We start from the raw sequence: 23,644 nt of genomic DNA, 5'->3' as shown, positions 1-23,644 counted from the left end.
AAATGATCACTTGAAACGTGGTGTGGGTTAAAGTTACTACTTCCTTAAAGTTAGGCAACCTTCGTCATCATGGCAACAGTAAACACAACAACAATCATAGTCATGTTTTGTTTTTTTAAAGCTGTTTGCTCTCTGGTTGGAAATGGAAAGCAAACAGGAGTCTCCTGCATCTATCTATCTAGCCTGCCACCTCCAGTTATGGGACATTTGTCACCTTATATAGACATCATCTGAAGTGCGTCACTTCTCTGTATCATATTTGTGTGTTTACCATAACAAAAGATCCTAATTGACTCTCCATTGGCATTGTTTCCAGCATGTAAATTGTAACACATTATGTGCCACCACTACATGATGCGGTGTTAAGAGGTCGTGGTCATATCACGTATTTCTGTGAAGTTGGAGAAAGACGTCTTATTTCATTTCACCTTCGATGTTTTTTTGTTTGTTTGTTTTGTTTTTTCTGTGTAAACTGTAAAAACATTTTAGTTGCCCCGGGAAGTTTTTGTGCTGAAAACCCAAATATAGAGAATATTACGCAGATTCATTCAATATGAACACATCACGAATGGTTCATTAAAAACATAATCAGGAGGAATTGTGTTTATTTTGAAATGTATTTGATGTACCAAATTAGAATTATATAAATGTAATTTTTAGGAGACAGGGTTGAACAGAAGGTTACAATAAATAATTTTGTGGGCCTACACCTTATATATACACATTATATATTCAAAAAATAAAATATAGAGACCGGCAGTACCATTTTTTTTTTCAACTGCAGACTTCAATTACCTGCTTTTCTTAATGTTGCATGCCAATCATTTTGTTGAGTAGGTGTCCCATCTTCTCACTGTGCTCAGGGGAGTATTTGTTTATAGCGTGACCCTCTCAGGAAAGTCAACAGCTGTTTCCAGTCGGGCTTAGTGGCGACACCACCATCCTTCAACATGATGGGTTTCGCCTTTTAATGCATCGCAGTTAACCACATCCTAATTAGAACTAATGACTTGCTCGTTAAAGAGCTCTACAGCTAATTGGCATACTGAACTGCAAGCAGGGAAACACCACAAGGAGGTCAGGAATTAAAAAAATAATATGAAAGTTGTAAAACGGGGGGAGACTGACCAGAGAAAGCTGCTTACTTCTTATCAAACTGCATTTTTAATAAGAGATAATCAATATTCAAGGCAATGGATTTACCACAGTTTATATATCCATCAAGGATCATGAATACTTAATGCTTTAAAAAAATCAGAAACCCCAACACTCCAAAATTTTTATTCCCCAAGTTTATGGCAATCTGGCAAATCAGATATGATTAATTATAAATTGAACCATTACAGCGCGCTTCAGAAGCTCACGTTCACAAATTGCATCCACAACTGGGGTTGAACATGAATTTGTTCTCCTTGTATTCCTGCAGCTCGTATGCAAAGTCGCAGCTTCTGATTCACATGCAGGGTCCGTTCTGCACACTGTAGTTTCATTTAGATCAAAAAGACTCAAATAGACAGAGAATCACAGGATATCCAGAATATCTGATCATTTCCCCCACCACCTCACCTTGCCGCTGAGAATCTCAGTCGCTCCTGTGATGATCTCATTAAAGCAAAGATACAAGAGACGCAGGGGGAACTATACAGCAGAAGTATACCCTGCTATAGTGTTTGCTATGAGACACAGCGTATCCAGGTTAAGTGCTTCAACAATCCTCCATGTTGGACTGTTCAGGGGAGTGGTGGACACAGGTGGAAGCTTTGACAGTCATACCACATTAGTGCAATTACTGTAAAAAGGCATTCCTGGGATTTGTTCCCTAAAAATACTCTCACACCACTGGAGGCCAGAGCCTCTCAGGAGCCTGATTTGAAACCTTGCAGCCTGAGGACAAGGCAAGCAAAGGCAGAAAAAATAAATTTGAAAAAAAAAAGAAAACACATGCCCCCAAACTGCTCCTATTACAGACACAACATGGCAAACAGTGGAAAACAATAGAGTTATTCCAGCTCAGAGCAGAGCAGGACAGAGAGCGATGGCATCTTGGGGCAGAGGGCTGCAGGGCTGGGTGGGGGCCGCCCAGGCGGCGTGGGAGGAGGGGTGCTCTAATGGGCTCAGGGAGGCTGGCGAGCTCTGCTGGAGGCCCACAGGAGGCCCTAGCCTGTGGTCTTGCCTTGGGCAGGCCTGCCACAGCAGCAGTCAGGTGGGCTGACAGACTGAGGGAGAAGAGGCCCTCCCCATGTGGCCTGCCATCAACCCCCACCCTCCCCCCACCTAAGCCCCTCCCACTGCACAGATGTTCAGGGTTTGGGGAGCAACAAGCTGTGCAGAAGCAAACAAAGCCGGGGATTCAACATCGCCACCTTACATGTGAGAGATATCTTTCACTGGATTGGTCTAATTGAGTCAATCTGTGGTGGTTTTTAAAATCAGACTCGAGCATGTGTCGACATCTCTGCTCAGAGATTAAAAGTTAAACATTTGCTCATGCAACACGTTGGAGACTGAAGTATGAAGTTTATTAATTAATGGTCATTTACAGCGATTCATTAAATATCAACACGAGCCCTCAGCGTCGGCACATATTAGTACAAGGTTTGTTTTTGTTCCATGTGTCAAACAGAGAAGAAAAGACAGGCGTCAGTGTGAATCTGCACATCAACACTAGCAAGTGTTTTCTCTCAGGTGTGTTATGGACTTGTGCGCCGTACTTTTACAGTTGACCTTTAGCCCCAAAGCTCCCTGAAGCCCCATCCATATAGCCCAGTGTAGGAGGTAAAGATCAGGGCAGCCCGGCCTGGACTCTCCCCTCCTGACCGGCGAGGCATGTGAAGCCTCTGGCATGACTCTCAGCATGGGAAAAGTGCAGCTTTATCACCGCTGCTCAAACATTCATCACACAACCTCTCCTGCAGCACGTTCCAATGGGAGACAATAGCACCTCCATCAACTCCCATCTGAAGCTGCCGACTTAGGCAGAAGGTGGCAGAGAGGCAACTTCAAAGTTTTTGGAGCCTGGGTCAACACACATCACACCGCAGAAGAAGAAGAAGAAGAGGAGAGGGGGGGACGTACAGCCGAGGAGGAGCAGCTCTCCAGTCTGGAGGGAGGTCATTATCAGGCCATGTTTACACCGGCACAGAGCACACTGGTGTGTGCTGCTGTTTTAACGTTTGGAATATAATACTGCAGCCATCACTACAGGCAAAGTAGTTTATGTTCCTGTGTTTGTCTATGTATGCATGTGTGTATTTGTGTGTGTGCAGTTGTTCCAAAGTCTACTGGGATGACACTTTAAAAGATATTTGCATTATTTCCTGCATGGATAGGTGAAGGTCAGTGTTCCCTCGGTGAATATCAACATCTTTGCACAATCAGCAAAATAAATACTTTATATAACATGGCATCAGGAGAATACACTGTAAAAAATTTTTTTTTTTTTTAAATCAGATTTAACAAGTCATTTGGTCTGGTTTGGTCTCCCAAAGCTGTCGACAAACAAAAAAATCTGCCATTAAGGATTAATGGCATTCAAATTCTGAAGACAAGGAAAACTGCACTCTCCTGATGGCAGTGTGTTTCTCATTTTAGAACACATTTTATGACTGAATATGAGGAGAAGGTAGTAGACTCCTGCACACTGTCAGCGTTCATTTGTTGGAAAAGCAACATTGCATTCATAGACCTTCATCAGGCATTAAACTATGAGATGAGATTAATTGAGCATCACTCTTCTCATTTTATGTATGTATTTTATAATTGTCTCAGCTGTATGTTATCCTATAACAAATGAAAAAATGCTGGCACACTGACAAAAAAAACTTCACATTCAAGGTTCTTCACATGCTAAAACAGTTCAATTCATAACATATCTGAAAGGTGAGAACGTGTGAGAGATGTAAAAGAGAAGTGATAAGTTTCCGTCATAGGACATGTCAGTCTAGAGACTTAAACAGGCTTTAAAACAACCTGTAGATATCTCAGCATTGACTTAAGACGGGCAGACACTGTACAGACTAAGCCAAGTTTTAATACTGAATTAGTTGCCCCTGACTAATTTTACAATCTTTTCCACCATCAGCCGTCGTTTATCATTCAGTTTGAGGGGAATCATCACATCTGATTAATCACCCGAATAAGTTGGATTTTGGATATGGATTTTTCTGACAGGTCCAACATTTTGGTCAGCTGTATTGCAGTTTGAGCAGTTCTGTGGTTCGATAATCCACATTTCCTCGGTCAGAAGATCAGTTACAAACGACTGAGTTTAGTCTTCACTGAGACCGTTCTATGACACAAATAAGGTGATTTCACAGCCGACCTATTTGATTTTGTTAAAATTGAAGAATGGTGGGTTTCTTTCACACCCTAAAACTGAGTCCACATTCTTCTTATCTCTCTTTTCAATTTTTTGGCATAATTTTCAAGGATGCAGCAATCTTGTTTGACTAAAACTTTGCTGTAATTGTTAAAGGACAAAACTGATTTGAGGTTCAGTGTTTGAGTTCATTGTGAGCTTCATAAGTTTTGGCCATGCAAAAAGGCAGATTAAAACATGTACTGTGAGTCACTCAACACACATGAGAAATAAAGTAAATTGATTTGTTTTTGCACCATGTGGGCATTTAAAAAAACAAGTTGGAATCATTTTAATCACCAAGAACAATAAAGAACAATAAATATGCAGTTATTTGTCTTGGTGGCAGAGAGACTTTCACAGACCTGCTGTGCATCTCCTTACATCTACAGACCAGTTAACCCATATTTCATAAACATACAGTGTGACTGAAAATAGCAAAACAAAGTCAAACTATGCCATATCAGCAGTGTCAAGTGAAGTATGATAGCATATTTGAATTGGAAATCTGGCAAAGCGACGATAACAACCTCATGCACTCGCTCGGAAGGCGAGAAGAGGGTTAAATGAACAAAGCCTTGAAAAAGAGTCCAATTCTCCAGCTCCTGCCCCAATCCTCGCAGTTACCCCCACAAAGTACACAAGAAAAAAGAAAATAGTATCATGCATATCATTCATTAGCAGCAAATAAAAGAAATTCTCTCTAATAGTGCCCCCAAATCCCTGAGCTCCCTGCACCACGGAGCGGGGAACTAAAGAAATGGGGGAGAGAGAGATGCAAAAGGAAGCCGTCTCCCTCAAGTGCTTGTTAGGCCCAAATTATTATGGCGATGAATAATTTTAAAAATAAATAAGAAAATAAATAAATAAAAAAAGAAACATTTATAGATCTAAGTATTATCAGAGGAGCCGTGGGTCTGTTGCCAAGCTCTCTGGGCCCGTTTGAAATCCGCCTTTGTTTTTCACTTTGATCTTTAACTGCTAACCTATCCATCGCTTCACCTGATCCCCCCTGTTAGTGCTTCTTCATCCACTTCCTCCTGTTAAACTTTTTCATATCAGGCATGCCACTGCCCGCACTAAGCGGTAATCATAATCGCATCATCATCATCATCATCATCATCATCATCCTCCACGCCGTTGTCATTAACTTTCTGTTCTTTCACAACAATAATTAACATACTGCACAGGGAGCAAGATTAGGCAGAGAGATGCAGGAGTAAATGAGGGAATACAGAGGAACGCAGGGGAGGAAGCCATGTTGGGGGAAGAAAGAGATAAAGCTGCGACCAGCTCCTCTACTCTTGCTTCCTCTCCTCTTATCACGGTGTCTCTGATTTACTTTCCTTGCCTCCCCTTTTGTTTCGGCTCCCTTCATCTGAATTCCTCTCTTCTTGCTTCCTCTCCACTCATCTACTTGTATCTTTGCTTTTCGTCTTTGCTTTTCTCTCTCTTCTAATGTCGTTTCCTCTTGTCTCCTTTACTCGTCGTCTCCTCTCATCTGCTACCTCACCCCTCATTTCCTCTTCTCTTCTTCTCTTTCCTTTTCTCTAATTTTACTTCCTCTTCTCTCGTCTTGCTTCCTTGTCTCCCCCTCTGGTTTCCTCACCCTGTCTCCTTTCCCCCCCTCTCCTTTCATCTCTTGCTTCCTGTCCTCTTCTTTCCTTTTCTTTCATTTCACTTTGTCTCCTCTAGCTTCCTTCTCTACTCTCCATTTTCCTTCCTTTGCCTTCCTCTCCTCTTGTCTCCTTTCCTTTTTAAAATATATTCTCTTCTCCCCTGGTTTCCTCTTTCCTCTCCTCTGGTTTCCTTTCCTTTCATCCCGTCTTCTCTTATCTACTTGTCTCTCCTCACCTTTTGTTTCCTTTCATTTCCTCTCCACTCTCTCCCTCTCCTCTCATTCCTTTTCTCTTATCTCCTATCCTTTCATCTACTTTCCTGTCATCCCATTTTGTTTCCTCTCATTTCATCTCAGTTCCTCTACACTTGCTTGCTCTTCTCTAATCTCAATTTTTCTCCTCTCATCTAGTTTACGTTGCTTTTTTTCCTTGTTTCTTCTTTGTGTCCTTTTGCTTTTCCTCTTACTCTGTCTCTTCATCTTTTCTTTCATCATCTCATATTCTTTCCATTTTCATTTCCTCTAGTTTCCTCTTTTCTCATTCAATTGTCTCCACTCACCCACTTTCTTCTCTGCTTTCCTTTTTCCTCTTTCTTATCCTCTTGTTTCCTTAAATCTCATGATTTCTCTCATCTACTTTCCTTTCCTCCTTTTTTGTTTCAATTCATCTCTCCTGGTTTCTTCTCCTCTCATTTTCTTTTTTCTCATCTCCTACAATTGAATCTCCCCTGATGTTTCCTTTCCTCTCATCTCATTTTCCCTTCTCATCTATGTTCCTTCCCTAATCTGTCCTTTTTTCTCTCCTCATTTCTTATCTCCTCTTTCTTTCTCTCTCATCTCTGCTTTCCTTTCCTCTCACCATGTCTCATATCCTCCCTTCTTGCTTTTTTCTCATCATCTCTTTTCTTTCATCCAATTTCTTTTTCTTTCATTTCACTTTGTCTTCCCTCCTCTCCTCTGGTTTTTATTCCTCTCACAACATCTCCACTTTCTCTTCTCCTTATTTCTTCCCTCTCCTCTCCTTATCTCCTTTCCTTTCCTCTCCTCCTTCCCATCATCTTCCTCCTGAGGTTTTTGACCTCCAGTGCAGGGACATCCCAACCCTGTGCTCTATGCTCGGCCTCTGATTGATATTGTAATGAGACTCATCCCAACATCCCTTCCTCCCTGTACTCTTACCCCCTCCCTCCTCTCCTTCCTGGTACCCTTCCTCACCCCCTCTGCTCCCTGAGCCCCTGAGTGGCTCGCTCGATTCCGTTTCATCACACATCAAACGGGCCTGACGCTCTCCACGCAGGCAGGACCCAGGGACTGCAACATCTGCACGGGGAGACATGCGGGGGTGTGTGTGTGTGGGGGGACTCCGGCCTCCGAGGGGGGGGGGGGGGGGGACATGCCGCGCTATGAGCAGATGTCACCGGGACCCGAACAGCAGGCTGGGGGGACGCCGCGGGGAAAGAGAGATGGAGCGAGGGACCCACCCTTGCAGCCCAGCCTGGGGAGGGAGGAGAGAGGATATGAACCCCAGTCTCTCCAAACACTCCACCTCTGCTCCCCTCTCCTCTCCTCACCTTGCAGCCCAGCTCCCCCGCCTGCTCCCCCTTTTGACAGTACAATTAGGTAATTAGTCACCTCAACGCTAATAACCTAATCATTACTTGTCTGTGTGTGTTTTCTTTCTACTTCGGAATCCTTGTCCTCCAAGGCACTCCCCTGAGTCCTGATGTGGAGGTGGAGGGGCAGAGGAGGCTTACAATTACCTTTGTCTGGTTACTCCCTGTGGCACAGAGAGAGCCAAGGCTCTGATCCAGACCAAAGCAAAGGCCCTTTTTAATGGAGACAGAGAGCCTGCTCTTTGGAGAGGGTCAACATTGCTCTCACATCCATTAACACCAGAGCTATTTCATACCTGCCTCGTTCTGGCAGGCGAGAGCTGTAGAGGGACTGTGATCAGCCGCCGCCGAGTGCAGACGCTGACATTTCCCCAGTTAGTGAAAGTGGCAATCGGGAGCTTCTGCTGTCAATGAGTCATCAAAGGGCTTGTTTGAGAACAGCTGTTGACGTCAGTGCACTGCCACAAGCATTAACCCTAGTTGAAAAGTGAGGTTTTTTTTCCGGTTTGTTGATGATCTTTTCATCTGCACGGGCAACATGCAAATCTCAAAAGGTCACAGAAATGTTATCTGTCATCCAAAAGGGATCATTTTTTGACAGTATGTTGAGAAGAATTGGGAAAGGTTGGGCAGAGCAATGAATGTTCATAATTTGGTTTTTGCATGTTTCATTCAATTATTACAAATCTCTGCATGGCCGCTGTGTACAACGACTTTGCCCTGACGGGAAAAAATGCAGCCCCTCATTCATTTGAATGTGGCCAATCCACCGACACATCAGAGGTGCAAGCGCAGAGAGCTCTGGCAAAAAAAACGTGTGGTCACCCAGTTGCTGCAATGCAATGCAGCGTCATCTGGCGAGGTGCTGCATTCTGCATTCCTAGTGGAATACTTTGTAACACGGACAGAGTGTTTCTGTTGTTTATCTCGCCATTGTCGCAATGAAAGATAAAATAGTTGCGGTCCTGATAACTTTCTAGAGCTGTAAAATCCTGTCTCTAAGTGCTATGAACCACTGTGCAGTATTTTGGCATCCGATATTCCAACTGAACGTCTTGGATTGTATTTTGTTGTCTCACTGGTATCTTTAACAAAACACCCCCACCAACTCAGGCCCCTTCACTGTTTTAATGCAGGGCTGTTTTTGGTCTTAATGCCCACATATACTTACAATTTCACACTTTAAATCCAACATTTTCCAAAGCATATATCGTTTTAAATATTTCAAAATGTTTTTCCATTTTCCAGGAAGCCATTAGATTCCATTAATTTAAGTGAAACTTGGATAATGCATCACAGAGAACAACTTTTACTTCTATGTCTACTTTTTTTTAAAGTGATCATCATCCTGGGTGATGCAATGTTTTTGTGCTTTCACTCAGAGCTGTACACTCAAGATATAAGTTACAAAAACAAAAAGTTGTGACTTGGATTTGACTGCTGTGAGACATGAAAGCAAACAAGACTAAGAGTCAACAGCCGTACTTTAGCATGCTAACATACTCATAATAACAATGCTAACATGCTAATGTTGAGCAGATACAATGTTACCATATTCACCTTCTTAATCTCCAGTAGCATGCTAATATTACATAATAAGCATTAAGCATAAGGTATAGATGAGGTTGATGGGAATTTCGCTAGTTTTCAGGTATTTGGTCTTAAAGGTGGGAAATTTGAAATTTTGAATTGATGATTGCACTAGATGAAAAGTCAGAAGATCACATAAGTTATTACAAGTCATCCTGTGAGGGACATGAAGGTGTGTACCAAATTTCATAGCAATCCATCAAATAGCTGTCAAGTTATTTGACTTAAAATCAAGAATGTCATCCTCTGAGAACCATGAGTGTGTACAACATGTCATGCTGCAAGCATGGCTAAAAACGTTCAGGTCTCAAGGTTTGACTTGGTAAAATTTCAAAACAAAAACAAAAAATTAATAAGACAGCTATGAAAGAACACTTAACACAGCTCTGAAAATAAAACGATCAAACATGGTGTATTTTAATAATCAGCATTCAGAGACCTGAAAGACTTCTACCTTGAATTCTAATTTGCTTTTGAAGACGTAAGACTTGACCTGGATTTGTCCCAAGAGACCTAAAAACAGCTCTGCTTTCAGCTGCACTACCCCACAAAGATAAGACATTAACAGAAATAAAAGGTGACATGATATTTCACTGTTTTGGATTATGTATCTCTCTAAAGCTAATTTGCAGCTTGCATTTTGACTTTAACACCTAAAAGGGGACCAACTTGGAAGGTAAGAAAAAGATTCAAAAATTCAAAAACATACAAAAATAAAAATTCAGCAGTAAGTTGATGTAAAGTTGCAAATGGACTAAAACATGCAGAAAAACTGGCACCGTCTTTCATCTGACCTTTCCTAGATTTTTTTAGGCAGCATCCACATCGTATTTTCCTGTTTGAATATTTTTCAAATCTCCACAGACTATAAATTTCCCAGCAGCACGGAGAAGCTGCTCATCTTTGCCATGAAACCAACCTCATCCATTCCTCATAATCTAGTCTCATGTTTTTGGTTTGTGGAGTTTGGATCCCCCGCTGTGCTCGCTGCGACAGCCGTCTTGTCATCCTCTTTATTATTCACATTTCTTGGAGGCAAACAGCTGTTTTGCATGGCAGATTGAATCAGAGTTCCTCCTGACTCCTGACACTCAGGTGACAGATAGAAGGACTGAAGTCTTGAGTTATGGCAGCAAGAAACAGATAGCCTAATGACAAGTTGGTGCTGAAAACTAACTGATATCGTATGAAGAACTGCGACAGACTACTTTTTAAGTGCTCTGTGGGGGTTGTTAGTGTGAAATCCTCACATACTGTAGTCTACATCCATAAATTAAATTTTACAATGAATAAAACATCCAGAGTTCATGTGCAGGGATTTTTAACTACGGAGACAAGCGTCAAAGCAGAGAGAGAAAATTAATCGCTATGGCCAGTAACAATATTTCTCCTCCGTAACAAACTGCTGCAAATGGATTTCACTGGCAAGTGCATAGTAGGCACTAGACTTTATTAGACGGAGCTGAATGCATTGCTTTAGCTTGACGGTGAAGTCAGTGCACTTTATCACGGTGCAGGTAATGAGAGATAACTTCCCTGCATCTGCGAGAAGCGAATCCAGCACCACAACCCCCATGCATTTTTTATCAGCCGCAATTACTCAGAGCTTGTTGATATTTCCCATTCATTTCATTTGGGAACATTTGCATCAGATAACCAGAGGCCTGCTGTAGGGCTAACTGAACCGTACTGCAGTAAATTATAGGTCTCCGACTGTCCGATAACATACGGAGGATTTGCTATGGCCAGGCTGCAGCACAAGAGGTCGGTCGGTTTCTTTTGATGTTTGGTGTGTTGTCAACTCTCCTGGCAGACTGGTTTATCCACTTCAGCAATTCTTGAGTCAAAACTTATAATATGTTGCAAACAGTTCAGATGATGTGATCATTATAAACACACAGGAGGTTCTGTTAAAAAGCAGAGTATCCCAAAACTACTCAATAGATTTTACTCAAATTTGGTGAAAAGTTGGACCATGGGCCAAGGAAGAACTGATTAGATTTTGGTTTGTAGTTTCCCCTGATTTTTTGGTGCTAGATGAATCTTCAAGTAGCCTATAGGGACCATGCCCATTTGCTAAAAGAATTGCATAGCACTTTTACACTAAGCATTTTACAATGTGCCCCTCATTCCCCCTTGCACACAGCAATGATGGTGGATTGTTGGCCTGGCCATCCTGAGCAATATGTGGCTCCATGTTTTGCTAAAGGACACTTCCACATGTTGACAGGAGGAGCTGAGGATCAAACCACCAAACCACTGCCATTAATGGACGACCAATTCTTCCTTTATTCTACCTGATTTAATCAAATTTTTATCAGATTTCATCCAGCTTTTTAAAAAAATTATCCAATTTTCATCAAATTTGGTCAGAAAAATAACTGGATGAGGCTCAAAAAGAGTAACTAATTTTTTACAATTTATTGTAATTACTGCAATTTGTAATTTATTTGGGTATGGCCTATTTTGCAGAAACTGCCATTACCCTTATGTACATTGTGTAATTGCAACATAATTTACATGGCACATACACACATCTACTCCAAACGATCCTGCAAAATTTGATGGTTTACAGCGATATGCTACATACAATATGAATGGCCATAAATCAGAGGTCATGAGTCTGAATTATGTCATGTTGTTGTTTCTGGCTACATGTGAAATCACTATGATGATCACTTTGCAAAAGTATCTTTATTATCAGCAATGTGCAGCCTACTGTACTGTACTGAAAAACCACCATGCCCCTCCCAAAAACCCTAGATTGCCCCTGGGCATGTGCTACGTCACATTAACATGTTGTTTCTGGCTACATGTGAAATCACTATGATGATCACTTTGCAAAAGTATCTTTATTATCAGCAATGTGTAGCCTACTGTACTGTACTGAAAAACCACCATGCCCCTCCCAAAAACCCTAGATTGCCCCTGGGCATGTGCTACGTCACATTAACATAACTTAATTACACCACATCTTCCCTTTTAAGTACACCAAAACAGTATTTACTTTGGTGTATTAGACCTATTATAGAACATAGCCATAAACTCAAACACTGCTTTTTCCAGGCCAATAAACAAACATTTCCCTTAGGCAACAAGCCTATCTGAGGCATTCTCACAACACAGTAACATTAACATTGTTGCTTTTTTTCCCTTTGCAAATTGTCTTTTGTTTACAAGTCCAGTCTATGTGGTTTCATTACTTCTCTGCCAAATCTGGTTCTGACTGTAATACAATCAGGTCTAGGTTTAGGTGTTGGTTAATTTGGGGAAGACACTGCTGTGTTTATTGGTGCGGGCGTCTGAGTGTCTTGTGTACTCTCAGGTCTTTCCATAGGGATAAGGTGATGGCAGTTCCTGTGAACAGTTCCATGAGGCACATCTACCATGTATGAACGTGGTGCTGAGTGTTCACCCACCATATTTCCTGTTACCTTTGCATCGGTCACCCATACTTTTTTTCTAGGTGGGAGGTAGCTGAGCTCATGCTTTGGAGTCAAAGTGACCATATTTGGTGGAGAGGGTGGAGCTGACCCTAACGCTAACTGCTAGTTTGGTTAGCATGGTGCATTTACAGTGTATGGTTAACTGTGATAATGCTAATACTAATGCTAATTCTGGCTAGTGAAAAAAACACACTCAAAACCATTAAAACAAAATGTACTTACTGGAAAAATTGACCAGCCAACTCCTTAGATGGTCTTTTAGTAAAACCAAACATTGAACAAGACTTTTTTAGGTGACCAAAACGTTACAATTAACTTTCATGAATTGAAAACATACTAAAATAGCAACATCTACGCCTATACTCCTATTCTAATCTGGGGTTACATAGGCAGGCCTCCATTCTTCACTCCACTTTTGCAGCAAAACTGCATCTAATCCAAAAGAGGACGCATCTGCTGACACTTTGTTGTTCTTGTTTGGATTATAAAGGGCTAACACAGGTGTGTATAATAGCTCCTCCCTCAGGCTGCTAAAGGCTTTGTCTTGGTCAGCTCCCCAGAACCATTGGTTCCTCTTTGAGAATAAGTTTCTGAGAGGTTTGTCTTTCTCTGCAAGCTGTGGGATGAACTTTCCTGGTTGGTTCACCATTCCTGGGAAGCTGCATAGGTCACTTGTTTTAGTTGGCTCTGCCATTTCTCTGATTGCTGCTGTTTTGGTTGGGTCTCATTTAACTCCTGCCTCTGACATAATGTGGCCCAGGATTTTAATTTCTCTTCGTGACAGCTCACATCTCTCCATGTTGAGGGTTATGCCTGTATTTTCTGCCTTTGTCAAGACTGCATGAAGACAGGAATCATGCTCTTCATGTGAGCTGCCCCAGATCAAGACTACGCCCTCTAGACACTCAGTAACCTCCGTCATCATCCTTTTCTGGAAATGTTCAGGTGGAGAAACTATCCTGACTGGCAGCTGGTTAAAGTGCTAACGCCGAAATGGTGTGATGAAGGTCGTTAGCTTGGCGGACTCCTCTGCTAGCAGGATTTGCCAGAAGCCCATATTGCAGTCAAGCTTGCTAAAGATACAAACACCAGCTAATGAGCAAAGAGTCGGTTCAACGGAATGGAGTATGCACTTTTCTCTATGTACTGACTTGTTGAGCTTATTCTCTGTGTGCCCTTGGCCAGGCTTATCACCCTGGTTATGTTTCTTCTTTTTCTCATCCTATTTGCCTTTGCTCATAACTCTATCCACTCAGCATGTCTCATTTTTGCTCGCTATGTCCTCATGCAGGTTGCTCTGCTTCCATCTTTCTTGCTATCTCAATCGCATAAGATCCTTATCTAACTGCATGCGCTCCGACACACAATCTGATAGCCCTACTACAAGTCTGTCTTTGATTAGCTCATCATGCAACGTTCCATAATTGCAATGTTCAGCCAATGTGTATAAAGCAGATAAAAATGAGTCCACAGTTTCATTTTCTCCCTGTTTTCTCCTGTTAAAATGTGCTTATTCCATATATCACATCACAACAGCGAAGAAGCCATGAAATCCATCCCTTACCGCAGCATATTGCTGTTGTTGCACTTCGGACAAGTTCAATCCTTTCAGTACGTCGTCTGCTTTATCACCCATACAGTACACAAGGGTGTTTACCTGGTTTCCTTCATGGTCTTTTCTTTTCTTGACCAGGCTTCTATCAAATGCAGGTGACCTTCTCGGGATACACTATCCAACTTCTGACACCATGTCGTGTTATCGTTCCTGGCTACGTGGGAAATCATTATGACTGTGTATCTTTATTAACGTGTGGTGTACTGTTCTATACTGTAAAACTACCATGTCCCTCCTAAAAAAAACCCAGAATGCCCCTGTGCTATGTTACTTTTATTTAACTTAATTTTATCACAAATCACTTGAAGGTTTGCAAAATTTATATTTGTACAAAGCTCTAATATTCCCAGACAGCATGCAAGTGCATTACAGAAATCATAAACCAGTTATTCACAATAGGTTTTTTCATGCAGGTCCAGACATAGACTGAGATAAAAAATTACGCATTTCAAGAATTCACTTAACACAGTGGTTCCCAACCCCAACACGGAGTAGGAAATAGCAAGATTAACAGGATAGGAAAGCAGAAAAAACATTTATTTTTTAAAGCGTTATTTTTAAGGCTTTCCTCAAATCTTTCCATTTTTATTGTGAATTAACATACAGTTTAACCTTTTCAGACCTCTAAAAAGCATTCAGGCATATGCAAGATAAACCTATACTAATGCAACCAGTAACGAAGGGGTGCAAGTACACATTGCTTCATTTTAGGGGTTCACAAGCCAAAAAGGTTGGAAACCACTGCCTCAGAATAAAGAGAGAGCGTTGCATTGTGTGGTATTGTATTGTCTATTTCTATACAGTGCTGTACGTTCCCTCATCAATCTTAATTAGCAGCAGTTCTGCTCAATTAATGCTGCAGACTTGAGGTAGAGATGAAGGGCTGAATATCAATATCTCCCTGACAGGACAAGGTGAATCAGGGCTGATTGACAGGCGGACTTCTACAATGATCAAGGTGCGGAGACCAGGGTGGGTGCTTCCTGGTGTCTCAGATTTGTTGTAATTGACAGGTGCAGAGACGTTCGGGGGTCCTGGTGGAGCTCCGCGCCGTTTATGCAGATTAACACGTCAAAAGTACAAATGAATAAATAAACTGGTAAGCACGAATCAGGCATTTAGCCTGAGGGGATGCCATCATTACCAGATTAAACAAAGTGACTAATCACAAAAACAATCCGCTACAGAAGTGGTGGAAGTCAAAAGAAGCCAAAGCTTGGGGGTAAAAAGCTAAGTCATCTTAATTATTCAGCTATAGGCAAACAAAGATATGAATTTATAATCAACAGAGCAGTGACAGATATTTTTATTTATTAACAGATACTGCACATTATGACGCTGAGAGGTGACTGTTTTGAAGAAAGAGAAAGTGCTTGTTTTTCTACCGAATTTACATGATGACATGGGAGAATCGCATATTTATGGCAATGACAATTGCAAAATCCAAAATGAGCCCTGAGGATGGGATCACAGGGATGGACCGAATTCCCAAAGCAGCCAGCCAGCGTGGGTACCTGAAGAAGAGGCCTTGTGGGAATACTGTGGGTCAGTCTAAAGAAGAAGGTGGGATAACAGATAACGAACAAACAGGACCCACATAGGGTGTTTTGACACTAAAAAGAAAATCCTGCTTCCTTTGAAACCCAAATGAGCTGACGCGAGGTCCTCATTCCAAACACAGACCCATACCACTGCCCATGAATCGGATCCTTAGATGTTTGAGTTTGAACCAGAAACTGATGTTTTTCGTGGTGTTTTTTTTTTTTTTTCCTTTCAGAGTAGCCGTAACCTCAGCTTGAACTGCCTTCATGCCTGGACACAACTCAGCTGTAAACACATCACTTCTCTTAAATTGACCCAAAAGTGCCCCTGGTTTCCAGACTTCCCTCCACGCACCGCGGACACCAGTCTCCTCTGACCTTCACACCAAGCTGTGGCCCAAACCTCTGCTATTGATTTTTCTAACTATCTGTTTACTCCTCGTCTGCACACTTTCCCAGCTGCTTGGAGAGCATCGTTTGCCCCGAGGCGATCAGCAGGGCTCAGCTTGTTCCAGTCTTTGATCATCGTTCAGCCAGCGGATTAACATATGCACACTCTCTTCCTCCCTTTTGTCGCTGAGCTTGATAATAAATCTACAGTCTTCCTCTATCTCTCTCTCTCTCTCTCTCCTCCCTCTCCCTCGCTCCAATATGGGACGAGCCATGAATCAATCACCCCGCTTTACGCCTCGTGTCCGACATGGATGCAAATCACAGAAGGATCTGCGGGTAAAGCTCTGCTTATTAAAACCCGATGCCTGACTCATTACAACCCGCTCATGCACATGCATGTCGCCAAGATGAACAGCAGGTAGCACGCATGAAATACAGCAACATTGGTGGAGATAAAACACAGACAGATGAGATTAACCGATTTCTGTGACTATCATCTCAACGGAGGCCAAAACTAAGCCTCACCCACTTTGCCAAAACTAAAAGAGAATCGAAAGCTAATGAAGTTAATTACCGCGTCATTGTGGGAGGTTACAGCCTCGTCTGAAAGAGGCTTAATCTGAGGGAAACTGCAGTGCGGAGGCTCGCCTTCATACCTGCCCTCGCTGTGCAGTAAGTGTACTAATTAAGGTTGGTTTGAGCCTACAATCACCCCGGTTAGCTCACTTAAAGGGCCAGGGCTTCTGGGGTTTAGAACAACACTGATAAGGACTCTGCAAGTAGGACACTGAGTAAATGAGTGCGAGACCGTGCTGGAAAAAGAGAAAGTGTGTCTATTTCCAGGTAGACAGGTGACTTTTTTTTCTTAAAAAGCAACCTATGTGGTTTCTCTAATGGCCAGTGCTGAGACACACCCTCACTCCCTGTTGCCTTTCTTATTTATTACGACCTAATTATATCAGTGTGTCAGCTACCGTAACCAGCTCCTTGCCCTAAATGCCATAATGCTCTCGTGGCTGAGCTCGTACGTGCAGACCTTATGTTTCCGAGCCGTGTACCATTTAACCACGGCTTCCCGAGGCACACGGGGTTGTTTAGCCTGCACTTTTTTCCCCCCGCTCAGCCCATCACGAATGCAATGGACGAGGCAGAGGATCACATGCGGTGAATAAAAATACAGTAACAACATGAGCTCAGGAATGGCAGGAGAAGGAGGAGTGAGTTTGTACGAGTTCCCCTCCTCCTCATCAGCGCGTCGGCCTGAGGAGGCCTGTGAGGTGCCGGAGCTGGGGCCCTATTAAAAAACCGAAGCCCAGCTTGCTGGAAAAAATCTGTCCTCTCACCTCAGAAAACAACAACCCCATTCGCTCCGACAGAGAGACAATCAGCCATGCGCTGCTCGGGGTGAGGCGGCGGTGACCCGGTGTGCCGAGATGAGGACGGTTCTACACACTGATGAGCGCTTTCGCAGACATCAAACGAGGGCGGCGCAGACCTCCCCACGACCTGCCTGTGCTGCCTTGTCTCCTGCTCTCTGCTTTTATTTGAGGTTGATACGGGCAGACGGATCGGCAAATATCGATCATGGCACGCTCGGTAAAATTCTCCCTCCAGGTTTGAGAGGTGATTACAGGCCCTGGACCCAGCTGATGCAGACTGGGTGTGTGTATGTGTGCACATTTAGGTTTTTCCTACCCCACCTGTCAGACAGGCCGAGGAGAGCAGCCCTATATTCTTTGGTTCGAGTGTCTCCAATCATCTGCAGAAGAGAGACATCTTTAAAAAAAAATAACACCCAGACAGGCAGGCAAGCTTGCAGGCACACTGTACAACACAGAAAATAGGTTATAAAGCATGGAGAATGATGCATGTGAATCCCAATCATCGAAATTCAAATGATTTGGATGCATCCCCAACCAGCCCTCCTCTCCTTGTCTGCCTTCTGTCGAGGCCTCAGAACTCACCAATAGGAACGGAGGGAAACAGGCTGCAGATTCAGAGGGTTTGCATTAGGAATGGCCCGTTATTAATTAAGCTTGTGGGGTAGAGTTTTTTGACAACGGCTCCCAAGGCGGCGAGCGGTGTGGATCTTGGCGCTGACCTGGCCCAGCAGGGGTAGGAGCTGTGTCTTTGAGGTGGTGGTGAGGGGGGTAGAGGGGTAGAATGGGTGGTGGGCGGGAGAGAAAGAGGAGGAAAAGGGGGGTGGAGTGGGGGGAGGCTGGCTCCATGCCGACAGCCAGGCCTGCCACGTCTGCGTGCCCACTTTGAAGTGTCACCTTGAGGGAAGAGCCGATGGCCGGGAAGCCGGGAGGGCGGGAGCCGCGGAGAGGAGTGGCACGGTTGGCATTGCCAGACATGGTACTTTAATATTGCATGGGCTCCCGTCCATCTCTCTACACACTCAGGACATTCCTTCTGCTTGATTTAGTTTGAAAGTAGATCTTTGTTTTCTTTTTTTTTTCTCCTTTCCCCTCCTCTCTCACCATGCTGTGGCTCAACACCTGTGCTGGTTTTGTGCTCATTCTTGCCTGAACAAATGTCAAGCTCTGCAGTCAGAGGAACTTTAACAACTCCCCACATTATGAAAGTTGACAGTGTTGCATTTGGCCTGCTGAGTGAGGTAGCCTAGAGTTGATACATATGGCTACTTATTAAATTATTACACTGCAAAATCATCTCTATCTTACCAGGTCAGTTCTATTTGAAATTGAATTAGACAGAAATATTAAAATTTTCTTTGAAAAATTAAAAATTTTTTCAAAAAAAATATGCCAGTGCTGTACGAATATTTAAGCATATTTCCATTAGACAGTAACCTAATTTTCAAGGAATTACTGTATCTTGAAATAAAAATAAGATTGTACACTGAAGAAGGCATAATAGAAAACTCTGTTTACTTTCCTGTGCTGAACACAGAAACTGAACATAGAATTAAAAGGGCGTCCTAGCTGATCTGGCTGCAGGAACGTTTTGTACTTGCTGGGCTTTGACTGTAGTTACACCTACCTCAACTCTCTTTTTCCCCTCTACCGTCATGTCTCTTGAAACAAGAATGAATAAGGCAGTTCCACGGGAATCAAGAAAAATGATATATGATGTTACAGACAAGTTTGGAAACTGACAGACTTTCTTCATTTGTTATAAGAAAATAACACTTTAAGGAATAGGTTATTGGCAAAAATGACTTGAATAGAAGAGATTTATATGTGCGTAGACACTGGTTAAAGGTGCAGCGTGTAGAATTTAGTGGCATCTGGTGGAACGGACTTGGCAGAAATGGAATATTATATTCATAAGTATGTTTTAATAAGTGTATAATCACCTGAAAATAAGAATCATTGTGTTTTCGTTACCTTAGAATGAGCCCTTTATATCTACATAGGGAGCGGGTCCACAGAGCCCGCCATGTTGCTACAGTAGCCCAGAACGGACAAACCAAACACTGGCTCTAGAAAGGGCCTTTCGCATTTTTCGTGGCCACCATAGATTCTCCTACACGCTTGGAAAGGAAGGTGAGGACAGGGGTATTCATTTGGTTGCAGTCTGCAACCTCAGCGCTAGATGCCACTAAATCCTACACACTGGTCCTTTAATCAACAATCATGTGCCTTATTGGCCGACTTTATGCAAAATATAAGAAATATCCACTCTTGTGTTGCTAATTGCTAATGTTGCTTTCATCATTTCCTCAAATGGCATCTGTCTGTAGGAAAACTAAACCATATCACTGGGGACTAAACTTAAACTTTTATTATTTCTCTCCAGTCGTGCCGCGTTTGCCTGACGTGCTGCCAGCACAGTTACAGAACGCGGCGGAGAATCAAACATGGCGTTAGTTTGAGGAGATGCATGAGAGGGAGTTTATCAACAGAGGCTGCAAAAAGGAGGTGTTTTGAAGTGAGGAAAAACGTATTTAAAAAAAAAAAAAAAAACACTCACACTGCACGCACTTTCTACCCACTTTAACAACCGTCCCAGTTCACAAATAGCAGTTTTAACTCCCCTGATTAGCACTGACATCTGCAGCCTTTCATCTCTCCCTCCATCTTGTTTTTTTAATCAGATTAACCCAAACGGGCATCCTTTAATGGCCTCTTTTTTAGGAAAGCTGAAAGAGGAGAGATAATTAAAATAATTAAACCGCTGGGACCGGTCTGTGCACGCTCATCTCCCGCTCTTTTCTTTTCTTCTTGCCTTTAAGTTTTGATTCTGCCTCGCTTACTGATTCAAGCAGCACAGAGAGAGAAAGACTCATCATCCTCACTTAATTGCATTAAGTTGACTCTCGGAGGTCCAATTTTTTCCCTCCAAAACCAACAGCCAATGTAGGATCAGATCTTTAGGTGCATGTCAGCCATCTAAATGTGGAAGTAGAGGGGGGAGGGCACATTTCTAAACAGCCTTTATGGAGCATATTTATTTAGTCAGTGAGTGTATTTTGCATAAGGCCGAAGATAAAAAAGCAGGAAAAAAAGTATCCTCTTTAATGATTACTTATTCATGGACTTTTAAGCTTTTAATGAGGACAAATGAAGCCGTTTTCCAGAGTGTCAGTATGTAGTATGCTTACCAAAAATATTCTTGTTTAGCATTTTCTTTTGCACTGCGTGTCCATGAGGAATAAACACTAACATTTAAATATAACTAGGATTTTGGAGCAAGACTTTTAAGCGATCAGTTTATCTTGATCTTGCATGAATATAAAATTTCCCTCAAGTTTTGATCAGACTCGATGATGATAATGATTTATTAATTTCCAGTAATCCTCGTAATTGAAGCTAAATTGATAAAAATGTAATTGTTGACCATTGCATAAAAATAAAGTGGTTCATGGATCTTCTAACTTCTTTTAAAGTAAAACATGCACAGCAACTTTATTAATCAATGACCTCCTGAACTTGACCAACATTTGCTCCTTTATATCAATTATTCACTTCTGTGGAATTTATTCTCATTCATATGAAAACATAACTTCTACACTGACACCCTAAGAAAAAAAAAAAAAGTAGGCTATACAGCACGTCTGAGTTATACTTTGCATTATAGGTGTACATATCTTGAATATTATAATTACACGTCTTCAGATGAATTCAAACTTTGCTTCCTGTCAAAAAGAATCTAATGAATTCTTGCATGAGGATTTTACTGAGAGCAAGAGCCCCGACATCCTCCTCGGAGCGCAGCCCCAACTTTACACAAGCTCCGATGTCTTTTTCCCTCCTCATACACTTTCACTTCATTCAGATCATTTTCACAGGGTTTCATTTCAAGTTGGCACACACACACAAAAAAAAGGAAAGAATCCCTTTGCTGGAAATACTTAAGATTTATATTTAAATTTTCATGGAATCTTTGAGAACATTGAGGAGCAATTTCACATTTGCACTGACATCTAATTTCTCAAGTAGAGTCTGAAAGCACAAATTGCCAAGGATTCCCTATGTGCCCAATTATCCTGCATCAATTTCCTTGACCCTGCGGAATGTTGGTAAATTAATCATACCACTTTTTTTTTTTCTTTTTTGGACTCTCTCTCGTGACATATGCACGCGTTTGATAAACTAATCATACTTGGTCGGTTATACTCACAAAAAATGATTCAGCCCCGAAAGCAGGATGAGCGTTAACAGCGAGACCCGGGGAATTGGGAGCTGATAAAACAAACACAGCCACATATGTACATACACAAACCACACACACACAAATACAAACACAAAATGACAAAACTGTCAAACTGTAACACTGTCCAATTCCTATTTTTTTTCCAACTTGTTTATATTAAACAAAAGTCAAATAAATTCCCAAATGAATAAGACAGATTTAAATGTATAATTATGATTTGTTTTGAGCATCAGTAATGTTTCTGCTTTCAGTTTATTTGCTGTCTTTGTAGAGAGTGGCTCTGGTTTTTTAACAGTCATGATACAAATATTTTCTTATTGAGTTAACATCAAGTAAACCGAAGAAAAAATACATGGAGTGGGGGTGGGGGTGGGGGTCACATAACACCACTTCTTGTCAATATCATCAATACTGCTGTCACATATTGACCTTAACAACAGCGTTAACAGCCTAATGAGCTAAATCATCTTCAATCATCAACTGTGTAACACCGTATTTACCAGGCTGTCTTACCTGTTGATTCCAACATGGCTGCAGGCTCCGGTGTTAGTTTTTGGAGCAACAGTGTCCTCTGGTGGGAACAAGACAACAGACAGACAGAAGAATAGAAGTAAATACAAACATTTTGGAAAAACCTACAGTATCTGTGAGAATAAAAAATCTAACGTACTCGTCTTCTTCTTAGATAGAAGGCAGGAAAGATGTGATTTTAGAAATGTCAAACGATTAGGTTTAGGGGGAGAAAATGAAGGCAACAATTTGTCAGTATTGAGTCAGAGCAGGATTAAATAGATAGATTACACTAGGCAGACTGTATATTTCACCCCCTAGTGCACATTTTGATGTTTGGTAAACAAACAAAATGACTTTTAACCTGGTCTGGATTAACAGAGTGTGGTGCTCTAGGGTGACCACACTTGAAGTGACCCCCCTCCTGTGTGAAATTTACTATGGGTATATAAAGACTATAGAATTACATGAACTTGTTCTTGCAGTACAGGCTCAACACACAAACATCAGAAAAATGTAAGACAAAATCATAAACCCTGACACCTTAGATAAACATGGGCCTAATCCTTACACTGATGCTCCAATCTGAATGCAGCTCACATCCCAATGCAACACGTCATACTAAATATCATTATTTCCATCATAAATGGTCTGTATGAGGCCTACACGTAAAACCATTACAGAGTATGTCTAAAAAATAATCATTACACACACATATACCAAATAAGGCAAGCCCAATAACGACTGTTGCACGCAACTATTTCAACAGCAGAATGATCACAGAGCGCCAGGTGAGGTGATGTGAAGGTATCAGGAATAGCAAATAACGTTACCCAGACACAATGTATTGCAATGCGTATGCTATTAGAAATTATGGTTTTGTTTTTCCTGTTGTTTTCACAACAATGTATTTGTGAGTCGTCTTCACACATGGATATATGCAGTAAATTAGGTTTTACCGTCTTCCATAGTCTTGTCTTGTGATGTTGGTGCTGACGTTGTCCATCCTTATTACTTGTGGTCGTGTTTTTGTGTCGTCGAAGAGGACGCTGCTAATGTAACGTTGAGGCTAAAATCACCTGCCTCTGCCGCCGAGTCTCCGGTGTGAAGGGTGTTGCAGCACTTAACTGTAAGGTAACTGAGACTGGCTTGTGGGCTTTGAAATTCGAGAAACTTGTGTAAAACCCCTTTCTGTCGTTTTCTTTCTTAGTTTCCTCCTTTTTCTCCTTTTTTGCGCTTTGCTGCACCCGAAAGCGTGCCGACACTAAAACGCTGCTAGTTTGCTGCTAGCATACCAGCATGACCTCCACTGAACCGGAAATACTTTTTCCCGCACATT

At 42.0% G+C, this 23,644-nt stretch overlaps 1 long non-coding RNA gene across 5 annotated transcripts in view; it reads right to left on the bottom strand.

The window, feature by feature from the left end:
• Positions 1-23,644, bottom strand: part of LOC121885336 — a 53,022-nt gene extending 29,378 nt beyond the window's left edge. For 2 of the 5 annotated variants that reach the window (XR_006092533.1, XR_006092534.1), the window contains exons 1-3: positions 23,265-23,644; positions 22,309-22,366; positions 21,763-21,824 (exon numbers count right to left, since the gene is read on the bottom strand). This is a non-coding gene — a long non-coding RNA (uncharacterized LOC121885336). Of the gene's footprint in view, positions 1-17,938; positions 19,214-21,762; positions 21,825-22,308; positions 22,367-23,264 lie in introns of those variants that run through there. The other 3 variants (XR_006092537.1, XR_006092536.1, XR_006092535.1) reach the window with 3 other exon arrangements.

Source organism: Thunnus maccoyii, chromosome 19 (genome assembly GCF_910596095.1).
Source record: "Thunnus maccoyii chromosome 19, fThuMac1.1, whole genome shotgun sequence".
Taxonomy (NCBI): Eukaryota; Metazoa; Chordata; class Actinopteri; order Scombriformes; family Scombridae; genus Thunnus; species Thunnus maccoyii.
The sequence above is the reverse complement of the archived record's forward strand: the minus strand, read 5'-3'. Positions and strand labels throughout refer to the sequence as shown.